Raw genomic sequence first — 16,128 nt, 5'->3', positions numbered from 1 at the left:
AGAAACTAAGAACAATAATTACCTAAGAGATTTCCTTAAAACCAAGGAACAATATTTTATATGTCTTATTTTTTAATCATGTGAATGTTGTATCTATGCAAAAATTAAACTAAAATTAAAATAAATAAGCAATAATAACAAATGCTACCAAACTAAATATTTAATCCCTACAGCAAAGAGATACCAACACTCAAAAAGTTTTTCCTATTGCCTTTCTCTGCTCTCCCAGTTTTATAACTAAAATATTAGGTGTAGAGCCAGAAAAAAAAACACAAATAATAACCTAATTTATCCTTTGATTCTACACACAAGACAAAAAATCTCTCAGAAAAATGCAGGCATAAGCATCCACACTAACTTCAATTAACAACCAATTTCTAATAGGATCAGACATTATTGTGAAAGAAAAAGAGAGTTTTTTAAGGGTAGGGGCAGGTCTTATTCAACCTGATTTTATTCCATTTAAGCTTCTGAGCAAGAGAGCTCAACAGGTTGGGTTCACTCTTCCGGTGAAACCCAGCCCTTTGGAACTAATAGCCCAGAGTAAACTGCCCTTCAGGCCCTGGTGGTTTCTGGGCAGGTTAGGAAAACAGGTAAGGGAAGTGGCAATGGTTTTCAGAGCCTCTGTCCTCATCTTGTCGGTCTCAGTACTACTAGTTCAAAGGCCTATAGCAGTGATGGCGAACCTATGACATGTGTGTCAGAGGTGACACGTGAACTCATTTTTTTGGTTGATTTTTCTTTGTTAAATGGCATTTAAATATATAAAATAAATATCAAAAATATAAATCTTTGTTTTACTGTGGTTGCAAATATCAAAAAATTTCTATATGTGACACGGCACCAGAAGTTAGGGTTTTTCAAAATGCTGACACGCTGAGCTCAAAAGGTTCGCCATCACGGGCCTATAGTATACCCTGGTTTTACAGGACCTTGAATTTACGATCTACTAAGGTAGTTGCAACGAAGGTATTAGCTAGTTTCCAGCTGTTCAGAGGATTTAAAGCAAGAGTTAATAACATTGAAGAGGAGGCAGCTTGAAGGAAAATCCAAGCATATCTTCCTTACCTTTAACAGATATCCCACCCATAAAATGTTTTCTCAAAAGCACAAAAGAAATGATGTGTGCAGAAGTCGCATGAGAGACTTAGGTTTCAGCCCAGAAACTATAAGATGAGAAAATCCCAAGTTATAGCTCCTCTTTTGTATACAATCTTCTAGAACAGAGTTCCAGAATTCTATCCATGTTCCTTGCCTTTGCTTTCCCCCCCCATGTAATAAGACTATATATTAGTTACTAGTAGATGGGCTTAAATTCGGGGAGCATTCATTTCACAATAAGAATTGGCTCTTTTGCCTCATCTGATGATTTTTTCATATTTTTGTCTATAGTGCATTACCCGTGTGAGACCTAATTTCCTTATGTTCATTCATTTAAATTTTAAGAGATACAAATAAGCAATAAAATTTGCAAATAATTGCACACACGCTGCTGAACAACGACAGAAATGTTGCTGAAACCGGTTGCAGGCAGGCAGCACTCCAAATATTCCTTTGTCATGATTGAATGACATAATCCAAAATCCTGGCATGGAAACCTTTTTAGAGATGGTATTAATATACTATATAAAAGGGGAGATTATATAAACAGTTAGAAATCTGAACAGGCAAGCAACCCCTTATATTGCGGAATTCAAATTTCAGACACTTCCTGCAGCCTCCCTGTCAGTCTTTTATAACCTGGAATGAATTAGGCTGAAGTGATTATCCTCTAATTATACCTAGCTGCATGCTTCAGTGTGGAAATGGCATTCGGATTGGAGTTGAGGGTAGGGGTTTGGGGAAGAAAGGCAAAGGATATTTGAGAAGCCGAGGGACACTTGGGGGTCGGACGAGCCTAGGCAAGACCCTGAAGAAGGTGTTCTGGGAAGCCAAAGACCAGGCCGGAGAGCAGAGGGGACCTAGAGGAGCAGAAGAGTGAGAAAGAGGGAGAAGGGCAAACAGCAGAACCAAACTTCTACTACTCTGTGTTTTCTCAGATATGCCCTAGTGACTCCAATTATTCTACCCACTTAATCCACTCATCAAATATTTACCAAACATCAAATATTCAACAAATAGTAAGTATGCTTTCCAGAACTCAGAAATGTAAATTCCAATATGCTTGAAAAAGGAACTCTCAGAAAATAGACTAAGTTTCCTGATATCACACAAGGCCTTCGAAGACAGATGTGTAAGTCCTCACCTCTGGTGCCCTCACCCAGTCCCAGAGGGAACACTACTTGGGAGGAATGAGGGAGGGTTGTGAGATGAAGGGAAGAAAGAGGTGATGTTTAATCCTCATTTTGAAGTATGAGCAGGCGTTTGCCACACACACACACATACACACACACACACACACACACACACACACACACACATATTAGAGGGATCCAGCACTGGCAATAGCATGAAAACACAGAAGGGAATAGTGAACATGGAGAAGCTAGGCCTTGTTTGAGTAATGTATGTATTGGAGGCAGGCTGGAGCTGAGACTGAGAAAAGGTATACCAATCCTGTAAGCAATGAGAAACCATTAAGCAAAAGGGGTGGAAGATGAGATCTGATTATAGACAGCTAACTCTGCCAACAGAATAATAAGGTGAACTGGAAGCCAAAGCCAAAGACACCAGATAGCAGACCATTGTAAGAGCCAGTTCCACCCTGACCGGTTTGGCTCAGTGGATAGAGCGTCAGCTTGCGGACTCAAAGGTCCCAGGTTCGATTCTGGTCAAGGGCATGTACCTTGGTTGTGGGCATATACCCAGTGGGGGATGTGCAGGAGGCAGCTGATCGATGTTTCTCTGTCATCGATGTTTCTAACTCTCTAGCCCTCTCCCTTCCTCTCTGAAAAAAAATCAATAAAATATATATATTTTTTTAAAAAAGAGTCAGTTCCTACAGCAGTGATGGCAAACCTATGACACGCGTGTCAGAGGTGACACGCGAACTCATTTTTTTTGGTTGATTTGTCTTTGTTAAATGGCATTTAAATATATAAAATAAATATAAAAAATATAAGTCTTTGTTTTACTATGGTGGCAAATATCAAAAAATTTCTATATGTGACATGGCACAGAGTTAAGTTAGGGTTTTTCAAAATGCTGACACGCCGAGCTCAAGAGGTTCGCCATCACTGTCCTACAGGGTCTCTGGCTCACGAGCTTGACATTTATAACTATTACATGTTATTCCATTATATGCAACTCATCTTTCCAGCTATTGCCCCTATCATTTATCCTTCAAACAGGCACATTTTTAAAATATATTCTTAATTGATTTCAGAGAGGAAGTGAGGGGGAGAGAGAAATAGATACATCAGTGATGAGAGAGAATCATTGATCAGCTGCCTCCTGCACGCCCCACAATGGGAATCGAGACCGTAACCTGGACATATGCCCTGACCAGGAATCGAACTGTAACCTCCTGGTTCATAGGTCAATGCTCAACCACTGAGCCACACCACCTGGGCAAACAGGTACATTTTTAAGAGTGAATGGAGGCACTAATCAGACAGGATGCTAAAGTAGTAGGCATAAACTCAAATTCTCCCTGGCAAAAGGGACGACAAAATCTTTCCATCATTGGTGTCGTTAGCATAACACCTATTTTGGTCCAAGAAAAATGGCAACTCCGGCTTTTCCATTTAGATTTTGGTTTTCTTTAATTACTTTTTGGCATGCTCTGAGTTTATAAATTCTAGCATGTTGGCTGTAAATGTTTCTGTTCAAGAGTGGAACAGTTTACTAATTTGTTGATCCTTGGCCCATGTATATACTGGGGCATATACATGGTCTCCATTGTCAAAACTCACAGATCACCCATTGTGTAACTAGCCCCGATTGGCTGCCCTCTGAAATTGATAATGCCTCCAGGCTGCCCTTCCCACTGTCAGTTAACATGTACTCTGGAAACAGAAATGAATTTGAATATTAATCTTAACAAAATATAATTAAAAAACAATATTTTCTTTAAAAATATGTTATAACACATTCCAAAGCCAAATATCCATTAAAAGAGTTTCCTTGGGGGGGGGGGGTGATAGAAGAGGATATTGGGGGGATAAATGGTGATGGAAGGAGACTTGACTTGGGATGGCGAACACACAACACAATATACAGATGATGTATTATAGAATTGTACATTTATAATTTTATTAACCAATGTCACCCCAATAAATTCAATAAAAAAGAAAAATGTTTCCTCTTTCTTTGACCAATTTAGATAATAAAGCTAGCAAACATATCTAAAAAGAAATTTTTTTCAGTTTTCTGAATTATTCCCATACACTCTCCTTATCAGTTGGCAGTATCTCTGTTTTTCTAAGCTGCACACATACTTCAGCTTTAATTAAAAGGCCCCGTTGCCATAGTTTCTCAGAGAACAGCTCAAGGCATGCTTGAGTCCATTATTTTCTTGAGGTTTCTAGAGAAACTGTATATAGCAGTAGCCAGTCAGAATTTCCCAGTTTTACCTCCTACCCAGTACAGCATACTCTTCAGACAAAGCGAGGTATTCTAAATATTTTAAGAGCGTCTAAACAACTAGGGATGCTGCTTAAAATTCAGCCTTTGGTTTCCTCTATTCTGACACATTGGCAGGTAATGTAAGCAGCAGGCTACGGCTGGCTTAAGCAGAGTCAGCAGATGGAGGGGGAATTCAGCCCAACAAATGCACCGCACCTGTGGAAAACACCAGCACATTTTTCGTCCTGGTAATAATGATGAAAATATACTGTATTCCCATGTTATAATAATCATATTGCTTCATATTTTCTAATAACTCAGAAATGTAAATTCCAATATGCTTGAAAAACGAACCCTCAGGAAATAGACTAAATAATCTTTAATATTTCAAAAATTAAAAAGTGGAGCTCAGAGAACCTTATTTCTTAAAGCTAAAACTTGCTTCCTTTGGAGTCCCTACCCTGCTTTCAAGTGGCAATTACCGCTCTCTCTCTAAGTCTTGAAAAGCAAGCTCAAAGGTTATTCTGAGCTTTCAAGGTTAAAGAATGTAAATTAACACTGATCCCGATGAACTTTAGAAAGGCAAATGCCAGTTCAGCTCCTTGTAATTCAGGCTCCCTTTCCTGCTTCTAGGGAACGATGAGCGTGATCTGTGCAGGTAAAAGGACCGGGGGCTGAAATTTCAGCTCTCGGAGCCATGTGGCCTAAGGCGAGTGATGACTAAATGAGATAGGACGCATGTAAAGATAGAAAAGCTCTCAGAAAATGGCAGCTGATATCATTCATGCATATAACTAGGTCATCTCCAGGACAGGATGTGGGGCAGGATGAGCTCTCACAGTTTTCAGAAATCATCCTGCTTCCTTTGACTATCATTTTAAGAGCTCATATAAACTACTCCATTATACTGATTTCTCCAACGTAAGTATTATACAAATCATTTGGCTTCCTCATTCTGTATCACTAAACTTCCTTTTATTCTCGCTTTTCTGCACCAGATGAAGAGAGTCTTAAAAGTACTTGAGAGATAGAAGGGCCATATTTCTAACTAGAAGCGTAGGGAAATTAAAGATGCCCTGTGCATGCTAAGATTATAAATGAATAAATGCATGGTGAATGAATCAAGGTTCCGTTCTACCTTAGCTATTATGCTATGTGTCCCTTTATATTTCAATTCAAAAGGCTTAAGTATTTTTAAAAATACCACTTATTATTTTCACTGATTCTCACAATGATCTGTAAAAAGAAATATAACAGGTGTTGCTATTTCTAGTTTACCAAAAGAGAAAACAAACCTCAGGAATATTCAGTGACTTACCCAAGGTAAGCTAAGCAACAGGGTTTGACCTCAGGTCTTTTAATGCTAAATCAGGACCCTCTCCACCACGGGGTCAGGATCCTGTCCACTGTACCATCCAGCTTCTCATGGGACCCTAACACTGAAGAAAGTCTGAGAAACGGCTCCCCAGGGAGGTTCTGTGGCCGCTATTCCTGAGTATTCACTTCTTCACTGGTAAACAGATGAACTCAGAGCACATCCTCCTGAAGGGTCCCGCCTATGCTGCAGGAAGAAGATCTGAGCTGGAAGTTCAAGTTGTGGACTGTGGATTGGGGACGACTTTGTGAATTACTATTTCTCCAGGTATCACAGGCCATTTACAGGACTGTTCTCTAATCTCACACCTAAACCACGGTGAGAACTGCCCTGCCCTGACAAAGGCATTACCCGAGATAAATTCTCACCTGGAAGAGATTTTCAGAAAAGTTAAGAACCACATGATTTCATTCAGATGTGGGATATCAAACTGAAACGTGCAGACACAAACAAGAGTGTGGTGGTTGCCAGAAGGAAGGGGCTGAGGGGTGGGGGTGAAGGGGGCCTAATATACAGTGACAGAAGATTTGACTTTGGGTGGCGAGTACACAGTCAAATACACAGATGTGGTATCATAGAACTCTACACTGACACCTATGTGATCCTATTAACCAATGTCACCCTAATAAATTTAATTTTAAAAAGTGATCCCAATACCATTTGGACAAGGATATCTAGTCACTTTATTGCGGGAGTGCTTAACTGGGATCAATCTCTGCCCTGAGAATCCACGGATGAGCATTAAGAGGACAGGGTTTGAAAGTATGTGCAAAAGAGTATGTCTCTGTCTCGCTAATATTTACAGAGATGTAGATTATAGCTTTCATCAGATCCTCAGAATGCCCTCCACAGGTTTAGGTCCTGCAAGAGGACTTCAGAAGACTAGAAATTAGACCTCATTATTATTATTGAATTCAATTTTTTTAAAGTTTCTATTTATACTTTTGCAAATTTCTATTATACTACATCACTTTTAAAAGGCTAGACAATGTCACCAAGTCTTTCCAAATATATTTGGGATTCCTTTGGGGCACCCTATAGTACCTTTCAATACAAGAGGCAGCTACACCATAGATTCGTCTGAAATGTTTACAAATGCCTGCTGCCTCCTCCATGTAGCTCACTGCAAAGTGAGTAGTGGTAGAAATTTATTTATTTAATATCAGTTAATGATTCTCCAGAGTTAGTCAGTTAGTTATTTAAAACTTATTAATGGGTTCCTTTTTAATGTGAGAATTCCACTCTCTTTGTAAATAGCCTCCATCATGATTAAATGTACTAGTATATTGTTTTCTGTAAAATCTGCAGGTAGTTCTGTAATCTCAATCTATTTGGTTTTCAGAAATTGAAGGGAAGTCCAGAAAAATCTGGAGCATATTGGACAGAAAGAAAAGGAAAATGTTTTTTTCAAATGAAAATGCACTGAGGTTGGGTTTCTAAAACTTCTGTATAATAATCAAATAAGTGGAATCTTCAGATTGCATGAGTTATATGCAGCAATACACATGTCTACATCATCTTACTTGATGGCAAATTGCTATAAGATTTTCCAAAAAGTAAATAAGTAAAAAGAGAAAAGCAATGGGCTTAAGATGGGATAGACTAATTAAAAACAACATGGTTCTAGTACAATAAAGTAAAATGCCTCCCACTGAACACAATTACACAACTGAGCAGAATGCGTCAAGCAGCCATTTGAGGATTCTGAGAAGTAAATGGTAGCAATGAACTTGAAGTTTTTAAAAGGCCAGAATCTGAAGTACCACCAAACCAGTGGTGAGTTTGCCATATTTACCTCCAGTATCCCCCAGATTGAAAACAAGGCAGCAACGCACCCGAAACCCAACACTGGCTAGGTACTAAGGCTCAGACAGACAGAACTCCAGAAGAAGAGCCCTTATTCTGGCTTGAGGAGTGAGAAAGGGAATGCTTAAGACTTAGAATGCAGAAATCCCCCCTTTTTTCTTCTCCGCGTCTCTTAAGCCCCAGCTCCCTAGTCTTCAAGCAATCCCACAGGCAATGACATTAGAAGTCCCAGCGGAAGAGGAAACCTTCCTCTAATCCCAAGAGAGTGGAACAAACTCCATCATTTTATACTCTCTCTCTTTCTTCCTACCACGTAGTCCTGAACACAAGCTCAGTCACAGAAGTGTGCAACGGAAGAGGTTAGCAAAAACCCCAGTTTTCTAACCAGACAAACAAAAAGGAATCTATTGGGCCAACAAATTACATAATTTAGATGAAATGAAAAAATTTCTAGAAAGGCACAAATTACCAAACTGACTCAAGAAGAAATGGAATATCTAAATAGGAATATATAAAGAAATTGAATACTTAAACTTTAAATTGATAACTAAAAATATTTCCACAAAGAAAACACCAGCCTGAAATTACTTTCCTGATGAACTCTGTCAAATATTTAATAAAAATAATACCAATAATTCACAATCTCAAAGAATAAAGAAAAACTCAAAATGGGTCATAGACTAAATCAGTGATGGCGAACCTTTTGAGCTTGGCGTGTCAGATATAGAAATTTTTTGATATTTTCAACCATAGTAAAACAAAGATTTATATTTTTTATATTTATTTTATATATTTAAATGCCATTTAACAAAGAAAAATCAACCAAAAAAATGAGTTCGTGTGTCACCTCTGATATGCGTGTCATAGGTTCGTCATCACTGGACTAAATTAAGAACCAAAACTATAAAATTTCTAGAAAAAATAACACAGCAGAAAAATTGTCATGACCTTGGGTGAGGCAATGAATTCTTAAATATGACAACAACAAAAAACAAAACAAAACACACAATCCATAAAGGAAAATAACCGATAACTTGGACTTAATAAGTATTTAAAACTTTTGCACCTAACAAGATACCATTACGTAAATCAAAAGACAAACCACAGCATAAGCAAACCTTTGTAGATCACGTGTTTGTTCAAGGGCTTGTATCCAGAATACATAAAAAACTCTTACAACTCAATAAAAGGACACAGTACCCAATTTAGAAATGGGCAAAGATTAGCCCTGGTGTGATTTTGTCCTGTGCCGCTATTCCATCTGTCTTCTCTCCCACCTGTGTGCCAACACCCCATGGAAAAGTCAGTGGGCATGGACATGAACTCCCTGAGACCCCAGAACTAGCCTTTTGGTTTGAAGTAAAGACTGACAGAAATTATCACTTTGAGATGGATAATAATGAAAATGAGCACCAGTTATCTTCGAGAATGGTCAGTTTAGGGGCTGGTGCAAAGTACGAACTGCACATTACTGAAGCAGAGGCAATGAATTATGAAAGCAGTCCAATTTACAGTAACACTGGCAACTTTGAAAATGTCCATACAGCCATCGGTTTTCCTGGAGGCTTTGAAATAACACATACAGTCTTACAGTTGCAGTGTGATTCAGGGACTGTGAAGATTAATGGGCAGCACTCAGAAGATGTGGGGGAAAATGCAAAGTCAGAAGATGAAGAGGAAGAGGATGTGAAAGTCCTAAGTATAGAGTGTCCCAAAAAATGTATACACACACTTCGGATAATTATAAAAGCAGTGTGTATATAGTTTTTTGGGACACTCTGTTTACCTGGAAAGTGACTTGCCCCTGGAATTGGTAGCAAATTTCCACAGGAAAAAAAGGAAACTTGAGCGTGGCTGGAAGTTACTGTGCGGTGGCGGCTAAGCAGGCGGCTGTGGTGGCGGCTGAGGCAGTGGCTGAGGCGGCGACAGAGGAGGCAGAAGATGGCAGATTTTTTGAAAGGACTGCCAGTCTACAACAAAAGCAATTTTAGTCGATTTCATGCTGACTCTGTGTGTAAATCCTCGAATCGACGCCCCTCAGTCTACCTGCCCACGCGCGAGTACCCATCTGAACAGATCCTTGTGACAGAAAAAACATCCTTTTGCGCTACCTACATCAGCAAGGGGACAAAAAGAACACTGCCAAGAAGAGAGACCAGGAGCAAGTGGACCTCGAGGGCGAGAGCTCAGTGCCTCCCCGCAAGGTGGCACGGACCGACAGCCAGACATGCACGAGGACCCTTAAGACTGATGCTCCCCCATAGGTGCCTCCTGTCTTGTCTGCTCCTCACCCGCCTGCCGTGTGTAAGCATCCTGCCCACCCTCCCCACTGGTTCGCCTACCCACACCCCGCCATGCACACCACTTTCAACCTCATAGGAGCCGATGTATTTATTTTCCTTGAGTCTTTATTTATGCTGTAAAATGTACCGAGCGATGCTTAAAGGGGATGTCAGACCCAGTAGTGTGATGTTGGTAGATGCTTCTTGAAAAACAACATTGTTATTCATTACTCCACCCCACCCCACCCCAAATCCCCTCCTCCTGCTCCCCAGTCCTTCTCTGGAGAACCAGAGTGTGTCTTCGAGTGTCTAAAGGTAAGCCCTGCTGCAGCTGGGTGACAGGGGTGAGGCCCTTCTTCCTGCTTCCATCCCCTGGTCCGGCCCTAAAGACTTGGCCTTGACGCCCGCTCCACCGGGATCTATGCCGTGCCCGGACCCTGCTCTGAGAGTACGCCACAGGAAGAAGTCAACCCTTTCGAATCATTCTCTTAAGTCATTTTATCATGGACTGGTGCGTGCTCAGTGTCCACCCCAATAAAAGGATCTTTCCTAAAAAAAAAAAAAAAAAAAAAAAAAAAAAAAAAAAGAAAGAAAGAAAGAAAAGAAAAGAAAACTTGCTGCTCATGACGATGGTGATGATGAAGATGATGACTTTGATGAGGAGGAAGCTAAAGAAAAAGCTCCCATAAATAAATCTATATGAATTACTCCAGCCAAAAATGCACAAACATCAAACCAGAATTTAAAAGGCTCAAAACCAAGATCAAAGTGTGAAGAATCTGTCAGAAACAGAAAACTAGTCCTAAAACACAGAAAAAAACCTAGCTCCGTGGATGACATTAAAGCAAAAATGCAAACAAGTATAGAAAAAGGTGGTATTGTCCCAAAGGGGAAGCCATCAGTTGTGAGAATTGCTCCGGATGACTGACCAGAAGGCTATTCTCTAGCAGCAGAGGAAGTCTCTTTAAGAAAACAATATAAACTGTTAAAATTTTCCATCTTATTTCATTTCTACAACAGTTGATATCTAACTGTCCTTTTTATAATGCAGAGAGAGAACTTGTCCTACTGTGTCTGTTAAATGTTTTCTAGGTTCCATTGTTGTCCAAAATGCCCATTTAGCTTTTATTTATTTATTTATTTTTTTAATATATATATTTTTATTGTTGATAGTATTACAGATATCTCCCATTCCTCCCTCCCCTCTTTTACCCCTTTTGGCCCAGCCACTACACCCCCTCCAGGCCTTCACCACCCATTGTCTGTGTTCATGGGCTATGTAAATCCATATCTATAAAATATCGGTGTATTTTAAATAATGGATATAAAATCAGAAAAAAGTTGTTTAATTTCATTTACTGTTTAGTGTTCATAAAGTTTTTTCTTTGTAAATTTTTTTCTAATGTGTAATTTACAAAGAGAAGACTACTGTACTTGAAAGTAACATTCAGATAATTCAAAGAGTCAATGATGAGGATAGGCAAGAGAATGTAGTCCTATAATTGCTGTTTAAAGACTCTGATTTTAACCTCAATATGCATGTCTTCTTGCTCATGTCCAGTCTTTTTCTTGTTGTTAATAATTTTGCAGGGGAAGGATGCTAGAATTGCTATTACAACATTATCTTCAAAGTTTTAAATGTCAAAGTTTTTTGAACTAAGACTTGTATGTAGACATCATCTATTCCAGGAATTTTACATATTATTAGATGGAACTATTACAATATGGGTAAAATTCCTTTATTTAGCAGTCATGAATTTTACATGGGGATTTGGTTAGTTATTGACAAATTTTTTTAAAAAGGTCTTATTGAGCAACTATTATTATATAGAGTAGACTATACAAGCTGTGGAATATTAATACTGCATAACACATAGAGTATAAGCCAATTTAAAGCATTATCCTCTTAAATTCCAGTTTTATTTTCTATTTATATTATGCTATATTAAATATTAATAGACTAAACACTCCCATTAAGAGAAAGAGATTACGGGCTCAATTACCAGGAGGGTACATGCAGGAGGCAGCTGATCAATGATTCTCTCATCACTGGTGTTTCTATCTCGCTCTCCCTTCCCCTTCCTCTCTGAAATCAATAAAAATATGTTTTAAAAAAGCAAGTCACAATAAATTTAAATTTACAAGGATTGAAATCATATAGAGTATATTCTTGATTCCTACAACAGAATCAAATTAGGAATCAATAACAATAATATGTCTAGGAAAATCTCAGCTATTTGGAAATGAAATAACATGCTTCTAAATAATTCATGCATCAAAAATAAATCACAGGAGAAATTAGAAAATATCTTCAACTGAATGATGAAGACATAATATTTCAAAATTGTGTGATGCAGCTAAAGCAGTGCTCAGAGTAAAACACATAGCTTTAACTGCTTGTAGTAGAACAGAAGAAAACCCTAAAATCTAACAAATTTTCAACTTTAGGGGATAAAATAAGGCAAAGTAAACACAAAGTAGATGGAAAGAAATAATAGAGATAAAAGCAAACATTGATGGAATAGAGAAAAAAATATACAATAGAGAAAATTAGCAAAGCCAAAGTTGGTTCTTTGAAAATGTCAATAGAGTTTATAAATAGCAAGTGAGACTGATCAAGAAAAACACATACAAATCACCGGTATGACATATGGAAGAAACATTATAATTACAGAACCCACAGACAGTAAAAGGATAAAAGAATATTTTGTGCTGCTTTATGTCCAAAATTTGACAACTTAGTTGAAATGAACAAATATCTATCTATAGTTTCCTAATTATCCATTCATTCATCCATCCAACCCATGCATATATCTTAGAAATTGCTCTAACTTCCAAATCTTGAATTCTAAAATAGCTCTCTTTGACTACACACCTGCCTATCTGCACCTCCTTATGAGCTCTTAGTGAGTTTCCTCCTTACCTGATCAGGACCGCAAGTCCTAAAATCTTCCTTAGGTTTCAGCCTGTCGGTACTTAACTTCACTTACCTTTCTACTCCCTATAGACCAGTGTTTCTCAACTGTCTGGCCCTTTAAATACAGTTCCTCATGTTGTCACCCAACCATAAAATTATTTTCATTGCTACTTCATAACTGTAATGTTGCTACCGTTATGAATCGTAATGTAAATATCTGATATGCAGGATGGTCTAAGGCGACCCCTGTGAAAGGGCTGTTCCACCGCCAAAGGGGTCACGACCCACAGGTTGAGAACCACTGCTATAGACCCTTAATCAACTATACAATATAGAGAAGCTTTCTCTGTTATTCTCACATTGCTCATGCAGTTAGTTGTTCTGCCACACTGACTTTGACAATTCCCAGACCTGAGCCCAAGTCACTGACTGCATTTATATTCTTGTGCCTAGGATACTTATCCTTAACACCCAGTCATGTGGTTTGTGTGTTATTCAACAGCTCTTTTTTAGTGTATCAGTTAGCTTCTGCTTTGAAACAAACCACTTAAAACATTAACTATTTAGTTTACAATTCCGGGATTGTCAGTTTGGGCTATGCTCAGATGGCAGTTTTTCTGGTCTGAGTCAAGCTTGGCTCAACACAGCTGGAACTCTCTTATGTGCCTTTGGTCAGCTTCTGGCTGACTCGGTTTTCCTCTACTTGTTCTCTCCTCTTCCAGCAAGCCAGCCCAAGTTTGTTCATATGTGATTAGATTCCGGCTCCAAAAGCAGCAAGAGTGGGAGTGCGTGTGGCCTCTTGATGTCTAGGCTCTCAACTCACAGTAGCTCTGCTCACACATTATCTTGGACAAGGCAAGTCTCAGGGAGTGGGGGAAATAGAGTTCTGATGAGAGAAGTTGCAGAGTGTTGTGGTCACTTTTGCAATCTATCATAGATAATTTTTAAAATTACCTCTAGTTTGCTGATGTCTACTGTCCCCAAAGCACTCATTCCCCACCGCCTCCCAAAGCACTCATTCTAAGCTTTTTCTTTTCTCTAGACAGTCTTTTCCAATATTTTGGCTTGTATATATCTGAAAATTATGTCCACCTGAAATTTCTAGGCCTAACAATTTTTCAAAAAAATTTTGAGGGGTAATTTCCAGTTTTAAATTATTCTCTGTCACCCCAGAATGATTTCTCATGCCTGTTTGCAGTCGTGAGACATGTGTCTACCCCACACCCCACAACCACTAATCTGCTTTTGGTGTCTAGTGAATTGCCTTTCTGGGCATTGCCTGTAAGTGGAGTCATAAGATATGTATCTTTTGCATCTGGCTTCTTTCATCTAGGTTAATGATTCTGAGGTTCATCCAGGTTGTAATATGTATCATATTGTAGCATGTATCAGTAGCTTGTTCATTTTTATTGCTGAATAGTATTCCATTCTATGAGTATACCACACTTGTTTATCCATTCACCAGTTGATGGATATTGGATTTCCCTCTCTGATTTTTAGCTACTGTAAATAATGCTGCTATAAATATTTGCTTAAAATGTTTTTGTAGCGATATGTTTTCATTTATATTGGGCAGATACCCAGAGTTGAATAGGTAGCTTATATTGTAAGTTTATGTGTTTTCCAAAGTGGCGGTACAATTTAACATAGTCACCAGCAATGCATGAGGGTTCCAGTTTCTCCAAGTATTATCTTTGTTAATACTTGTTATTGTCTGTTCTTTGATTATAGCTATTCTAGTGCCGTGGTCGGCAAACCGCGGCTCGCGAGCCACATGCAGCTCTTTGGCCCCTTCAGTGTGGCTCTTCCACATAATACCATGTGTGGGCGCGCGCACGTACAGTGCGATTGAAACTTCATGGCCCATGCGCAGAAGTCGGTATTTTGTGGAAGAGCCACACTGAAGGGCCCAAAGAGCCGCGTGTGGCTCACGAGCCGCAGTTTGCCCAGCCGCAGTTTGCCGACCACTGTAGTGGGTTTAAAAGTGGTATCTCTAGTTTTAATTTGCTTTTACCTAATGACTAATGATTTTCAGCACTTTTTCATGTGCTTATTAGCACCTCATAGATCTTCTTTGGTAAATGTTTCAATATTTGCCCATTTAAATTGAAATTAAATTTAATGTTTTTTACTTTTATTGAAATGCTGACTTTATTTCACATGTATATTTGTGTCTCTTGACCATTTCCATTTGTCTGAGTGCCATTACTATGTCCTATTGTAGCATTTCATACATACTTACTAGTAAAACCAAGCAAAGGGTGGAGTTCCATCTTTAAAAGCTAAATGGGAGAAACAAAAGAAAAAAATAAACAAATGGGACTATATCAAAATAAAAAGCTTCGGCACAGCAAAAGAAACCACCATCAAAAGGAAAAGGGAGCCCACTGTATGGGAGAACATATTTTCCAATGATACATCTGATAAGAGTTAATCTCCAAAATATATAAATACTCATACAACTCAGTGAAAGGAAGACAAACAATTCAATTAAAAAATGGGCAGAGGACCTGAATAGACACTTCTCCAAAAAGGACATACAAATGGCCAAGAGACATATGAAAAAATGCTCACCGTCACTAATCATCAGAAAATTGCAAATTAAAACCACAATGAGGAGAACCAAGATGGCGGCATAGGTTAACGCCGGAGTTTGCTGCTTTGAACAACTACTTCAAAAGTGAAACCAAAAAACGGAAGGGACATCACCCAGAACCACAGGAACGCTGGCTGAGTGGAAGTCCTACAACTAGGAGGAAAGAGAAACGCATACGGACACTCAGAGGAGGGGCAGTGCTGAAGTCAAATTCTGAGGTGCGGAGTGCGCGGAGCGGGCTGGCGGCGGAGGGAGCAGTTGGCGTTTTCAATCGGGAGGGAGTCGCAGACTTTGAGCTCCAGATCCGGGCGAGTCTTTGGGGACCCAGACTCAAACGGGAGAAGCGGGACTGTCTGGCTTCGGTCAGAGCGAGTGCAGCTTTCTCTCTGAGCTTTGCAGAGGGTGCTGGGACTCAGAGAGGCAGAGCCCCTGGGGACAGGACTGAGAGCCACCATAACTGCTCTCTCCGGCCCACCCTGTTGATCCTGTGCGACCCGCCCCGCCCAAGCCCTGCACAGAGGCATTTGCCGGATAGCCTCAGGCAAAGGCTAGATTAGCACCTCCCTAGAGGACAGAAGTTCTCTCACTGCTGACACAGCTGATTCTCATAGCCACTTGGCCTGGAGGTCAAACCCTCCCTGGAATT

At 39.4% G+C, this 16,128-nt stretch overlaps 1 protein-coding gene and 2 pseudogenes across 4 annotated transcripts in view; 2 read left to right on the top strand and 1 right to left on the bottom strand.

Annotated features, from left to right (window-relative positions):
* Nucleotides 1-16,128, bottom strand: part of DST (dystonin) — a 436,322-nt gene that overhangs the window by 403,243 nt on the left and 16,951 nt on the right. The window lies entirely within an intron of this gene.
* On the top strand, nucleotides 8,982-10,993 carry LOC118660818 (annotated as a pseudogene).
* On the top strand, nucleotides 9,581-10,211 carry LOC118660820 (annotated as a pseudogene).

The sequence above is a fragment of the Myotis myotis genome, unplaced genomic scaffold (assembly GCF_014108235.1).
Source record: "Myotis myotis isolate mMyoMyo1 unplaced genomic scaffold, mMyoMyo1.p scaffold_m19_p_7, whole genome shotgun sequence".
In the NCBI taxonomy this organism is placed as follows: Eukaryota; Metazoa; Chordata; class Mammalia; order Chiroptera; family Vespertilionidae; genus Myotis; species Myotis myotis.
This window is presented reverse-complemented; position numbering and strand designations above follow the sequence as displayed.